The sequence below is a fragment of the Hyaena hyaena genome, unplaced genomic scaffold, assembly GCF_003009895.1.
Source record: "Hyaena hyaena isolate Hyena2069 unplaced genomic scaffold, ASM300989v1 scaffold_413, whole genome shotgun sequence".
In the NCBI taxonomy this organism is placed as follows: Eukaryota; Metazoa; Chordata; class Mammalia; order Carnivora; family Hyaenidae; genus Hyaena; species Hyaena hyaena.
Window position 1 is genome coordinate 1,294,307 of NW_024081047.1, and position 14,943 is coordinate 1,309,249.

The following is a 14,943-nucleotide window of genomic DNA, read 5'->3' on the forward strand; positions in this document are numbered from 1 at the left end:
CCCCCCTTGATGCTAACACTCTCACTCTCTTTTCTGTTCTTCATTTTGTGAACCTTCATTTTTCCCATCACCTAATCTTTCCCGGAGATTTTTTTTTAATAATTTTTTAATGTTTTTTATTTATTTCTAGGAGAGAGAGAGAGAGAGACAGCATGAGCAGGGGAGGGTCAGAGAGAGAGGGAGTCACAGACTGAAACAAGCTCCAGGCTCTGAGCTGGCAGTAAGCACAGAGCCCGAAGAGGGGCAAAAACCCACGAACCGCGAGATCATGACCTAAGCGAAAGTCGGACGCTTAACCGACTAAGCCACCCAGGCGCCCCCTCTTTCCCGGAGATTTAATTTTCTCTCACACACCCCTGTCTTTGCAGCACATTGGAAAAGACCTCCAGACTTCCCAGCCATTATGGGAGTGAGTCCTTTTCTCCAATCTTTTCCCCCCTTAACCCCCTTGGCCTTTGACACCATGGATCTTCCCATCCCCCAGTTGTTTTTTCCTTGACTTATAGAATATGGAAAAATCAAACTGAGATGTGTTTGGATTGAAAACTGTGTTGGGATTGTGTTTGGTTTAAAATCTATTATAGATATGATGTAAACTGCCTTAAAAAAGGGTCTCAAGCAGCAGAACCCATGATATCACACCTTTATCTATATTTATATGTATAAATCTATCTATAGCTAAGACTATATAAGACTGTGTTTACATCTGTATCTATTTTTGTATCTACACCTATAACTAGCTGCATGTAATTCTGTATCAATTAGAATAAAACTTGTGAGTTCAATTAGAGATTAAATAAGAGAATTTAATTTTCTAAAGTAACCATATATTATAGCAAACAGAGAAAAAAAGCAATTTTCTCAAACAGTTATCATTTTATGTATGATATACATTAGTTTTATGATGAGAGGTTAAGATCTGGGTGATCAAACACAATTTGGGAGTTAAGAGTTAAATATCTTTGAAACCCTCTTGTCTTTTTTTTTTTTTTTTAAATAAAACAAGATTAAAGAGAGAAGCTGTAATTCATGATAACAAGACATAGCATGTAAAGTTTGGAACTTAAGAAAAAACTTTTCTAGCTGGTTTCTAAGGCAGCTCCTTGGTCATTGGGATGGAAATATTCTCCGACCTCCTCTACCTTCTCTTGTGAGAAGGGAAACAACCAGCATAGCATTTTGAATGACCAGTCTATGTCAACAAGATTATTTATTTTGAAATCTTCTTATCATATGCCCCTAGATCCTATAATTTCTTTTCATTTTAATCAAGACCGAATCAAGATTTTAGCTTTTATAATTGCTCCTCCCTGTTACTGTCATCTGTCTCTCCTCCTACCTCTGATCAAATCCCTGCTTCACCGATTTCCTTCCCTTTCCATGTTCAAACCCTTTTCATCTTAAAATACAGCTTCTTAAAAATTAATAGCCTAATTATACAAATTCATTCAACTGCACCTGATCTCTTCATCACAACCAGAGTTTTCAGAAAAGTTGATAATACTTATTACCTTCTCTATTTTCTGGTTCCCACCACCATTGTTTCACAGAAACAAGCTCTCCTCAAGGTCACTAATGACCTTCTGATAAATTCTTGCTGATATATCAGCCTCTATGATTACTTGACCTTTCAAAAGACATCACTGGCTGTTTTTGCCTTTAGAAAATCTCTCTTATATCTTTTGAGAAACTCCTCCTCCTCTCTCCCCTCCCTGACTCCAAATATACTCCTGGGTTTCATTTCTCTAGCCATTCTTTTTTGGTCTCCTTTGCTACCTTATCATCCTTTACCAATCCTTAATTGTTGTTGCCCCTAAAACCTCAGTGCTTCCTCTCCTCTCATTCTGTATTTTCCTGCTCCACAGGTTACCCATGCCCAGAGCTTCAATGGCCATGTGTGTGCTTTTAACTCTTTCATTTATATCTACTCCACACCTCTTTTCTGAGTTACTTTGGATAGCCAGCTGCCTGCTCAACATCTTCATTTAAATTTTTCAAAAGCATTGCAAACCTAACATGTTCAAAAGGAAATTCATAATTTTTCACACTAACCTAGTGCTCTATCTCAATTAATAATACTATCCTTCAGCCCATTGGCATTCTTGAAAACTTGAACTTATTTTTTACACTTTTGTTTCGTTAATCATCAATATCCAATCCATCTAGTAAATCTTATCAATTTATCTTCAGAATGACTCTTGAATCCATATACCTCCTTCATTTCTTTCATCATATCTCCTTTGGACTCCAGTAGTAGCTACCTGGGTACTCTCCCTTCATCCACCCTGACATCCACTGCCCTGATCTCTTCTCTACACAACTGCCCAAGTGATACTTATAAAAGGTCATTGGAACATGTCATCCTCCTAAATAAAAATATGACTTTTCATTGTTTTTAGAATAAAGACTCAAATCCTTAGTACTGACTACCTGTTCTTCCCTGGCTTCTATCCCTCATAACACCACTTTGCTATCTGTTCTGGTCATGTAATTGGTTTAAAATTTTTTTTATGTTTTTATTTATTTCTAGGAGAGAGAGAGAGACAGAGAGACAGAGACAGCGTGAGCAGGGGAGGGTCAGAGAGAGAGGGAATCACAGACTCTGAAACAGTCTCCAGGCTCTGAGCTGGCAGTCAGCACAGAGCCCGATGCGGGGCTCGAACCCACGAACCGCGAGATCATGATCCAAGCGAAAGTCGGACGCTTAACCGACTAAGCCATGCAGGCGCCCCATGTACTTGGTTTTAAATGCACCATACTCCCACCTTCTATAGACCCTTAGGATATCAGGTCCTGTCTGCTTAGAATCCTATCTTCTCCACCAGTTGGGGTCCTTATGTTCCTGTGGCCATCTTTTGATCTAGTTTCTCTTCAAAATATCACTTCTGACTCACGTCTGTTCTGTTCTCTCTGCTTCACACAAACTCAGGTATAGGAGATGGCAACTTCCTCCCTTGATTTGTCCAAATACCACTTGTATAAGATTTTAATAAAGATGTAGGATGATGGAAGTGTTAGCAGTACATTGGAGAAGCTCAGACCAAACTGGGTCAAATGTGATTTTAGAAATTCCTGTTTGTTAGTTCTTTGGCCACACCTGTTATTGGTTATTTCTTCTTGGCTGACATTTCTCTGCAGGTCTGACCTAGTTGCTCTTTTGCTCAGTAGCCTCTCATGCTTTCTTTCTTCCATCTCTTTTTTTCTCTCCTCCACCTCACATTCTCCCCTCCCCTCTTCCTTCCACCCCTCAATTTTCTATTAATTATTTGTGTGGGTGATTTAGTTCTTTCTTTGCTATGCCAGGCTCTCCCATAACCAAACATGATGACATAGTCACTATTTGAGAGGCACTTTATCCTACCTATTCTAACATAAAATTATTTTGTGTCACAATAATATAAACATTCAGTCATCTACACTTAAATCATCAAAACTGTTAGTGGCCTCTCTATCTCCTGTATTTCTCTTATTCAGTAGTCATCATAGTGAGTCTGAGGGATTTGGATGCTGATCAAGAAAAAAAGATATGACCACTGGGGAGCAGTTGCACACTCAAAGCCTTATTTGGATTGTGCTTTGATAGGTTTGCCTGGGGAGCGAGTCATTCCCAGCATAAGACTTTCCAAAAACAACTGCACAGGAACTGCCATCCAGAAGGGAAGGAGGGCAAAGGAACTCTGAAAGAAAGGCATATTCATAGAGGAGGCTTTCCTGTCTAGGTGATGCCACTCAGCAGCATGGCAGCAGAGGTTTGGGGTCTTTTATGGCTCCCAGAGTTGTATAATAAATATGGATGTACAAATAATCACAACACAAGATCAGCTATGGTATCATAAGAAAAGCATCAACATTCTCTGGGAGGGAGCTCTGATGTGGTGGGGAAAGCATCTAGAAGGGGATTCATGGAAAAGGTCCTCAAAGGTGTGGCATTTGAGGGAAAGAGAGGAGTTACATAACACCAAGTTTTAAAGCCCAGGGTGATTTTAAGCATGGTGATGCCACCGATAAATACAGGAAGAAACAGGAGCAGAATGGGATACACAATTGGTCTTAAGAGGCTGTGCATTGATTTAAGCAGGTGAAGTCTGGGATACTGAAAGGATATATTTGTGGAGGTAACTACAAACAGTGGGAAATGAGTGAGGTGCTCAGGTAAGAGGCTGGTGCCAGAGATCCATGTTTGGGAATAATCTCAGAGATTTTAAATATGGTATCTTCAGAGTGAAGTTATCTATGGAGAAAATACTAAATTTAAAGAGAATGGAAGTTGAACTTTAATGGATGTCTACACATCAGCTGGTGAGGGAGGAACCAGAAAATGAGACTGTAACTATTACAATGACATGGTAAAGGTGAAGTGTAATATGAGGTAGGTCTGAGGGGGCAGAGTGAGTGGATGCAATCTACATCCAAAGTCAGCCATCCTTCAAAGTCTGGTATGAATCTTACTTTCACCACACACCCTTCTCAGCCCATGAGGTTGTTTTTGTCACCTGAACTCAGAAAGCTTATTGTCTAAAATTCTCACTTGGCAATTAATTGTTCATTACCTTACAACATTACTTATTTTCATGGTGTACTCAACTAGGGGGCATCATCTTACAATTTTTTGAATCATCCCTATAACTTTATCCATAGTAACTTATCAATAAGTACATGTTGATAAATGTATTGTAATGTTTCTTAGTAACTACAAAATAGGGAATTCCCTCAGCCCATTGTCACATTCATCTTTTTGTAGTTAGGCTTTATTCTATATGTTTAAGTTATGATGAATATATATTATATATATGTCTTACATATATAATCTCTCCTCACTTCCCTTGTCTGCATCTGTGTTTCTGTGTCTGTGTCTGTGTCTGTGTCTGTGTCTTTTCAAAACAATTGTTCAGCTCTGACTAAATGCAAGGAACTCACTTTGCTAAAAGGCAGGAATACAGAAATGTGTAAGACCTAGTCCCAATTTCAAGAAAGCCAAAGTGTATGAGGGAGTCAGTTTGAGCCAGGAGTACTAAACATGAAGACTGGCCTCAGTTAAGAGTGAGTCCTTGAGGGTATGAAGTAGCCACAAAATATATGGAGGCATAGAAAGAGAGGCAGTAGAAGAAATGTTTGAGGTATAGTAGGATCAAAAGAGATGCTTAAGGTAAACCTTAAAGAATAAGCAAGAGAAAGCCAGGTACAAAGATGAGGTGTGGATGGAGCCATTCCAAGAAGAAAGGAGAGGAGCAGCAAATGTTCTAATGCCAGAGAACATGGTGTGTGTGTGTGTGTGTGTGTGTGTGTGTGTGTGTGTGTGTGTGTCTGTGTAGAACTATGGGACTTCTATCCAAGAAGCATTCTCTGCATTCATCCTTTATCAGTTATGTCTACTGGTAACAGGAAATCTAGTAATTGCAAATTCAGTGTCATTTGGAAAAATGTCTTGATAACCATTTATAGGTATACATTTATAATTTGTGATAAGCTTAGGAACCTTTTCAGAATATCATGTTTCTTTTTTGCATGAATGCTTTGCTATTATGTAATTTGAGCCCTGGCTGTGCTTGAGATTGTGATATATATCATATAAAGTGCAAATGCCATCACTGTGGATAATTATTAGGTAAGAGCCTGTGAATTCTGCCTTTCCAACTTCTTCTTTCATTTTATATGTATCAGAAAGCAATTTGTTAGCAATGACTAGTGTATGCCTTCAGTTTTCAAGTTCTTAAACTTTTCCTCATTTTTGAGTCCTTCACAGGAGTGATAAGATAACGTTTGCCAGGTTTGAGCCAGGGCATATATAATAGGCTCCATTCATGAGAAATATTCAGTCACATCACCATGAAATATGGACACGGCATTTCTAGGAAGCTGATGTTGAGATTACTTCCAGTTTCAGAACCAACCATTAAATGTTTGTATTCTGTTTATGATAAATTCAGGTGTTTCTAACTATGTGTTTATGTGACTTAGAGAGTAAGTGGTTAAATGGCATGTGAAGCTCATTTAAGAAGTGAAGATGAATTAAGGTAGTTTCTTACAGACAATAAGAATGTTTATGATGTTACCAATTATGGTGATTTAAGACTACCAATGAAGCCACTGCCACCACCACCACCACAACTACCAAAAACAATCTGTTTTTTTTCTGGAATTGTTTAGGAAGACAGAGAAGAAAATACATGGCTTCTGATAAAATATTAAAATAGTGAAAACACACCTAAGAAATTTCCCTAGGAAATTAACATATAGTTAAATGCTTGGTGTTATAATTTCTCATCTGTACTTGTTTCAACTTCTTCTTCTTCAGTGGTTTTCACTGTCAGTGAGCTGATTGGTAGAGTTGAAGGAGGAAAGAAAATCCTGATTGAGATGTGAGTTGCCATGGCAACCTTGCACTACAGTTATATTTTTGTCTGTAACTATAAATGGTAAAATGAAACCCTTCTAATTATACAGCTATATTTTTAACTCTATTGGTACCAGACCCTCTGCAAAGTTTGTCATGGTAAATTAAATCTATTATTTCATTTGTATCTCAACAAAAGTCTTTATTTAACTAGAATCTGTTTTTGTAAAAATTAAGATTCTAAACCTCTTAGTAAAATGTCAAAGTACAGCGATTTTAAAATCTTATCTGAATGCCTAGAAATAGCCCTTCTGGACATTCAAAATAATTAAAATGTTAACCTGAATCAAGGTTTATTATTTTTGAATTGTGTTGTTTGAATAGAATGAAGAGAAAGCAAATTCAAAATGTGTCAATGGAGGGCTTAGCCATTATTTAGCAGAGTTGCTTTTTCCTCAGCCCTATGAGGTCAGCATAGAAAGGCTCCGCTCTCCTAACACTAGTTTTAAGTAACTCATACATTCAAACAGCAATCAACAAAGGCATCCCTGCTTCTCTGCATGCGGATTCCACCACCCCTGCTCCCTTGGAGCCCCTGTTGCCTCTATTGCTGCTGCGGGAGCTCCTTGAACTATGATGAAGTGGGGAATCCTCAGGCTCAGAAACAGGGGCAAGGAAAAAGCCGTGAGAATCAGGATGCTGAGGGGCAAGTGCCCTGCTGAAACCACCACCCTCCAGGCTACAGCTCCCTCTGTCCCAGCCATAGAAACAGTTTGATGTTTTTAATTTATTTTTTATTTTTTTTAATGCTTTATTTATTTCTGAGAGACAGAGAGTGTGAGCAGTGGAGGGTCAGAGAGAGAGGGAGATACAGAATCTGAAACAGGCTCCAAGCTCTGAGCCCGACACAGAGCTAGAACTCACAACCGTGAGATCATGACCTGAGCCAATGTCAGACGCTTAACCGACTGAGCCACCCAGGTGCCCCTGAAACAGTTTGATTTTTTTAAAAAAGTGATTTCACCCAGTAGTAGTATTGTCTGAAGGTCTATCAACTAGAGATTGTAAATTTCACCTCAACTAAAAGCATGAAAATTCTGAAAGATTAAAGGGGCTGTCTGTGGTGATTCAAATCTTAGTGTTAATTACATACATCATGGTTTTGTTGGTTTTTTTTTTCCTACTAAAACTGGGCAGATTTGGGACATGTTGAAGGATGGTGGCTTGAATTTCATGATTAAGGGATGGCTTTGGAGGAATAAGACTTTAAAGCAGAGTGTCCTAGATGTGGTATAGTGTGAGTGACAGAAGCATACTATGACATAGAGACTAGGCTTCCAAGAACGTAGGGGGAGGGTAGTAGGGAAAGTGGGTGAAGGGTGTGTGCAAGGGCCCACATTTTACTTAAGAGTGTCTGCACACCTGGGGGCACTTCTTTGTCTTCTGATCTTTCTTCTTCCTCTGCCAGGAATAGATGGAATAATAGACACATGGAATCATACAGTATGTATGGCCTTTTGAATATGGCTCTTTCACTTAGCACAATGGACGTGGGGTTCATCCATGCGGTTACTTCTATCAATAGCTTATTCCTTTTCATTGCTGAGTAGTATTCCATTATTTAGAGCTATACAGTTCATTTATCCATTCACCTGGTGAAGAAAATTTGGGTTGTTTTCATAGGCTTTAAGTGTTCACATACAGGTTTTTGTGTGTACCTTTTTCTTGGTGTGTGGGATTGCTAGGTCATATGGTAAACATTTGTTTAACTTTATAAGAAACTTCTGAACAGCTTTTAAAGTGGCTATTCTATTTTGTACCCCACCAGCAATGCATGAGAGTTCAAGTTCTTTCACTTCCTTAACATCACTTAGTATTGTCAGCTTTCAAAATAATTATGTTAGCCATTCTGATATCTGTGGAGTGTATCTCATCCTGGTTTTAATTTGCATGTCCCTAAAGACTAGTTATGTCAAGTGTCTTCTCATTTGCTTATTTGTCATGTGTATATCTTCTCTGGTTAAATACCTGTTGAAATCACTGGCCTATTTTTTCAATGAGTGGGTTGTTTCCTTACTGTATATTTGTGAGTTTTAAATAATTATGTACTGCTCCCAAGTCCTAAATCATATATGTGACTTGCATATATTTTCTCCCGATGTGGCTTGTATTTTCCTTCTTTTAACAATGTATTTTGCAGAGCAGAAGTTTTTATTTAATGACGTCCAACTTATCAAGTTATTGTTATATTTTTAGTGAATTGTGCTGTTGGATCATATCTGATACCTGCCTAGCCTATAGTCACAAATATTTTTCTTCTAAGAGTTTTATACTTGTATGTTTTATATATAGGTCTACGATTCATGAAGATTTTTTTGAGAAAGAGAGAGAGAGTGCAAGCATGTGTGAGCAGGGGAAGAACAGAAGGGGAGAGAGAGAGAGAGAGAGAGAGAGAGAGAGAGAATCTTAAGCAGGCTCAATGCTCAGCATGAAGCCCGACATGGGGCTTGGTCTCACCACTGTGAGATCATGACCTGAGCCAAAATCAAGAGTCAGATGCTTAACTGACTGAGCCACTCAGGGTCCCTGTGAGTAACTCTTCTTCAATGCTAAAAATTTTTACATATTTTCTTATAGAGCTGATGTAAATGATGTCATTTTAAATTGTATTAACCACAAGTGCATTTACATACATTTGGAAAGTGTAGTATGTGAATGTGCAAGGTGCTTAGTCTATAGCAAATCCCCAGGGCTCTGTGGAATTGAAGATGCCTTGCAATAACTCTGCTTTCCCACAGTCATGTAGTGGTTTGCCAGCCACAGACCTGGACCAATCGTCTCCTTTTATAGATAAAGAAGCAGAGATTCAGAGAATCAACCCTCTTTCTAGGGTCCAACTATGTTAGTGGCAAAGCTAGCCTAAAACCTAAGTCTCTGGAATTTGAATAAGGTACATGCTCTTTTGTTGTGTCATGGTTTCTTGAAATGGCCCCTGGCCACTAGGAAGTGAGACTTCATTACAGTATCATTCTTTCGAACATGTGCTTTACATACTATAAGCTCTTTGAGAGCAGAGACCACACCTTTTCTAGCTTTTGAATGTCCTGTTGTGCTCATACATTGCTATGTGTCCTAGTATTATAACTGGGGCATTTGTAGCATAAGTGCTTACTGAGCTGACTCCTTCCTTGGGCAAGAAAGTAATGCACGACAACATATTTCTTTAGATTTTCACTGGGAATATTTGGAAGAGTATTGGTTTGATACAGTATGATCTGGAGAAAAACGCATGAGGTTTGACGTCAGAAAAACTAAGCTGAAACCCTGGTTGGCTGAGCTACTTACTAGCATCATGATGCAGGGCAAATTACTTAACCTTTTTAGACTCATTGAAAAAAAAAAATACTCCATGGGATAGAGGTATGGATGAAATAAAACAATGCTTGTGAGAGCTTGACCAAATTAACATTGTACTAGAACTCAAAAAATAGAAGTTCCATCTCCTTAGTCACTGTTGGATAAAAATTCAGTGTGTGAGAAACAAAGGCTAAGCATGATAGAAAGTGAAAACAAAACTCACAGATAAATGTTAGAGTCAGTGATTCTTGTTTCAGTCTAGGCATGTGCTGTAGTAATGAAATGCTCTTCACAAAAGCAGTCAGACAGAAGTCCCAGAGCCAGACATGGTGTGCAAAAAAGCCATAATGAAAAGAAGTGATCTTTGTAGCAGCACAAGAAAATGAAGTAATAAAAACTTTTTCATGTGCCATTTCTATTAGCTCTAGCCTTTGGGCTCGTATCTGCAAGTTTTCCTATTTCTTGTGAAAGCTGTCTTTTTTATTCCCAGAAGTTATTCTTTACAATCATAGTCACTCATGTGGTGGCATGGATCCTTCAAAGGTCCTGTGGGCTTGAAAGAAAGACAGGGGGTAGAGCCAGGGGTCAATTTATCCAAGCTTAAATATTGCATCTCACAGTGGTATTCAAAGAGGATCATTCCACACGCATGTCTCTTGTTTCCTTCTCTTCAAAACATTCTGGGCCACAGCTTCCTGCCTTGCTCTTGCATTTTAATCCCCCAGGTTGGCATCACACCAAGCTCCTGGCATGGCATGAATGACTTCTCTCATTGCCCCTAAGGGCTTGGGTTCTGTCATCTGTGACTGCCATTGCAGAGATGCAAATGAAAGCTTCTTTGAGGTAAATCAAAGTCAATGTGGCATTGCCTAACCCCAGCCTGGCGGCGCTCTGAATGCAGCACCCTCAGAAATAAATATGCTCCTCTGCTTTTCTTGTCCTTCACAACTGCATACCCACCTTTTCTTTCCTGGGTAGTCCCAAACCATATCTGGACCATGTGCTACTTCTCTACCTATACCTGCTTCCTTTGAGGGCTTAGCCATTCTAACATGGAGGAACTTTAGCTTTTCATCAATAGGATTCTGGCATAAGCAGAGTTTGGCACCATCTTATTTCTCCTTTTCATAATCTTCCCTTCCATCTTGTTACCTCTCTACTGCCTGTGATATCCAGTGTTCTGTGCGGACTTACTATTTCCCAGGACTGACCACCTTCTTACCACTTTAATTTACCCCTGGAAGAAAAGCATATACACTAAAGACACATTATCACTTGTGATATCCCATTATCCCCAACACAGGGGTATTTTTTTGAGGAGAGGTTATGGAGTTTCAAATAAAATAATACCTAATTGTAAAATCTAACACTAAACCAGAATGGGGAGACTATTTTTTTAGGTAAAAATTTTTTTCAGGTTTTAAACCTGAACAAGTTTTAAAAGTTTCAAGCCCCTCTTTAGTTTTCATTTCCTTCCTCAACAAATAGAAATGGAACCAATCACTCCCTCTTTCAACATATCTTTATTGGGCATCCAAATCATACACATTCCTAGTCCTTGGGATATAACTATCCTTCTAAGAGCTTTCAGCCCAATGTGGAGACAGAAAATTCTGTGTAATCCAGAACAGTGTGGTATGGGCCATGAAGAGGGTGTGCTGTGGGGAGAGACATAGGGATGTATCCAGCACAGTTTTGGGTACCACCAGTGACAGTAATGACCAAGCCAAGTCTGAAGGGCAAGGAGGAAGTATCCGATGTAAAGGGAGAAGCAGGTAGGCAGGAGAGCAGAGAGAATAAGGGGATGGGGTGGTTAGGAGTGCAAGGGTTTGGGCACAGCTACAGTGTTGGGTTCATGTGGGGTAACAAAAACCACAGCCCTGGGCATATAGTGAGCACTTACCGTGAGCCAGGTGGTGCTCGAATGCTTTGCAGGCCCTTCTCCTGAATTCAATGCCACCATCAATGCAAGGGGCAGGAGACCCACCGTGCTCCATGCTCCATGCTCCGCTGCTCCACTGCCCATCACCCAGACAATTGCTACCACACTCTGCTGAGAAAGATTTAGGACTGATTGTATCACCTCCTCCATCCCTATGGTCATGGGTCCCCATGAGAAGCCTGGTCTGATCATTTCTTGTCACCTAGAGTAAGCCCCACAGAGCTCTGTCCATCACTGAACCTGGCCCAACCTGACCTTGGAGTGGTTAGGTTAGCAGCCTAACCACTCCAACCTTCCACAGTACCTCCCTGGATGTTTCATCTATTAGCATCAAAAACAGCTACTCTGCAGTCTTGTCTCTGAATAGCACTCACCTGTTTGTTGGGCTCTCCCAGAGGACTCTGCTTCCAAGGGGTCCAGAAGAAGAAGAGGGGTCCTGTTTGCTCATCATTGCTACTTCCTATCAATGTTAGCTTTCTCTTCCCTAAAGCTCCCCCATCTTCCTTGAAATCATGGCATTATGAGCTTGTCTTCATCACTGCAGTCAATTGAAGGTCTCAAAGTCACTCACCCCCACTCTTTCAAGATTTTGGCAAGAAGCTCATTGTCTCTGTCACATGTGCCTCCTGCCATAATGCTTGCTGATATCCAAACCCATATGGAGGATCTTTCTCCACCCTGGCCTCTCACTTTCTTGATCTCCTCTCCAGTGTTTTTGTTCTTTTCCCTACCTCAGCCATCCATACATCTTGCTTTTGTAAGTAACCATATACATTTTAAAGTTTCCCCATTCTGCTTCTACTATCCATCTACTCCATTCCGCCCCCTCTCTTTAGTTCTCTGATTCTAGAAATGTCTCAACCTAAGCGCCACCAACCACCAGTCCACTGATTTTTCACATTGCCTCTTCCCTCATATCCTCTATTCCCTCCACGTCCACCTCAAATCTCACAGTCCTTCTTTATAATCACTTCCTCGCCTCCCCCTTTGCTTCCTTTGCCCTCGTTCTTTTTGTTGCACTCACTTAGCTGAATTATAAACTTAGTTAAATTCAACTCTCTGGTTCATCTGCTTCTGCCCCCTAAGCAGCTGAATATGGCAAAAGAAAACAATGGCAGCTAGCTTTATTTTAATTCAATGACCACAAACCTCCATTGAGCTACTGGTGCTTTCCAGGGATCCCTAATATATCATGGGGAGGGTTGTAGAGCCAGGTTTCCTGGTGCAGATTCTTCCCTCTGCCACTTACCAGCTGTATCATCAGGGGTATTTATCTTTACTTTCTGATACTCAGTGTTCTCATCTATAGAGTAGGGAGAAGAATTATACTTGTCTTTGGGATCACAGTGAGGATTAAATGAGAGAACTCTCTGTGTTTCCATCTATAACCAACCAACCATCTCACTTGTGTCCCAGGTCGCTTTACTTCTCAAGTCTCATTTTTTTTTTTTTGTTCACTCTCCTGCACCATCAAATTTTTCCCCTTCACTGTGTTGTTCTCATCACTGTGTGCATACTCTAGTAACCTTCCTTGACTTATCAACCTTCAGGAAGCCACCCATTTCTCTGCAAAACACCTCTATCTTCTATTGTCTCTTAAATCCACTCCTATAAAGTTTTTTTTTCATTACTGCTCCATCAAAACTGTTCTTATCAGCATTACCAATGAGCACAATCTCGCCAAAACCATGGAAACTTCCCAATCCTTGTTTTATCGGATCTGTCTATTGCATTTGGTATGGCCAATTCCTCCCTGCTTGAGACTTCCCTCACTTGACTTCTGGGGCACTATACCTTCATATTTCTCTTCCTTTCTCCTTGGCCACTTTTCCTTGGACTCTTTTGCTGTTTCCTTCTCAGACTCTTGACATCTAAATATTGCAGGGCTGGACCCTTAGCCCTCTTTGTATCTCATTTATCCTGAGTCTCTTGGTGATCTCACCCAGTTTCAAGTGTCAAATGTCATCCTTGAGCTGATGATGCCCATATTTATATGCTTTTCCTCCAATATACTCATGGCTCATTTTATCATTTTATTTAGGTCTTGGCTCAAATTTCACCTCACAGAGAGGCCTTCCCATTTTATATAAAATAGTGTTCTTGGGGGCGCCTGGGTGGCTCAGTCGGTTAAGCATCTGACTTCAGCTCAGGTCATGATCTTGTGGCTCGTGGATTCAAGCCCCGCGTCTGGCTCTGTGCTGGCAGCTGGCTCAGAGCCTGGAGACTGCTTCTGATTCCGTGTCTCCCTCTCTCTCTGACCCTCCCCTGCTCACATGGTTTCTCTCTCTCTCTCTCTCAGAAATAAATAAAACATTAAAAAAAACAATAGTGTTCTTGCACCATCACTCTATATATTCTCTTAGTCTGTTTTATTTTCTTCATCTGTCATATATTTATTTATGCATTAAAAGCCTTTTGAGAACAGAGAAATTATCCACTTTGAGGAGTGCCTTGTACATAGAAAGCTACCATAAATTTTTATTAAATAAAAGCATGATCTCATTCATCCCTGACAACACTCCAGGAATCTTATGAGAAGGGTTGTTATAGATGAAGAAATGGAATCAGTTTAGCCCATTATCATACAGCAAGCAGTTCAGACAACTGGACTCCAGAGCCTACCTGCTCACCTAGCATGCTCACCTAGAAGTCAGAGGGGTGCCTGGAGTCTGGATCACAAGAATACTTTTACTAGGTATGGAATTGATCTTGAAGATACTAGGGAGCTACTGGAGTGGTAGTGGTGGGGTTAGGGGGTGACGTGCCCTGGGTAAGATGCTGACGCCATCCAAAATATGTATATACTTGCCTGTCTGCAATTCCTGGGTCATCAAATCATGCTGGCTCAGAAGCTGCCTTGGCTCTTGGTTGGAAAGTTTTGGCTGACAGTATATCTATGCTTTGCTAGCAGCAAACTGGCCTGTGCTGCCAATATTTAAGTCAGATTTAGTTAAAAGCTTTGAATCAACTTTATCTTGATGCCTCTAAAACTGAAAACCTTTCTTGCTGTTTCCATAGCAGCCTCATGGTTGACATAATTCCTAAAGAAGATTATATTTTAATGCCCAAGAACCATTTACTACACTCATGTGCTGCTGACTCAAAATGCCACAACTTGAACTAGAGAGTCTAGCAAAATATTAAGCTTTTAGAAGGACACATTATATTTCAAACTATAGTTAAAGAGGATAAGGTTTCCAAAAATCTGATTAAATGAGCTTTTAATATGCCTGTAATTTAAATATTTGACTCCTTTAATGTTTGGTACTGTATAGATTCTGGCCTTTCATCTACCTCATGCCAGGGGGTG

At 40.0% G+C, this 14,943-nt stretch overlaps 1 protein-coding gene across 5 annotated transcripts in view; it reads left to right on the top strand.

Annotated features, from left to right (window-relative positions):
- The window catches only part of SCEL (sciellin), a 232,539-nt gene that overhangs the window by 161,305 nt on the left and 56,291 nt on the right, over positions 1-14,943 (top strand). The window lies entirely within an intron of this gene.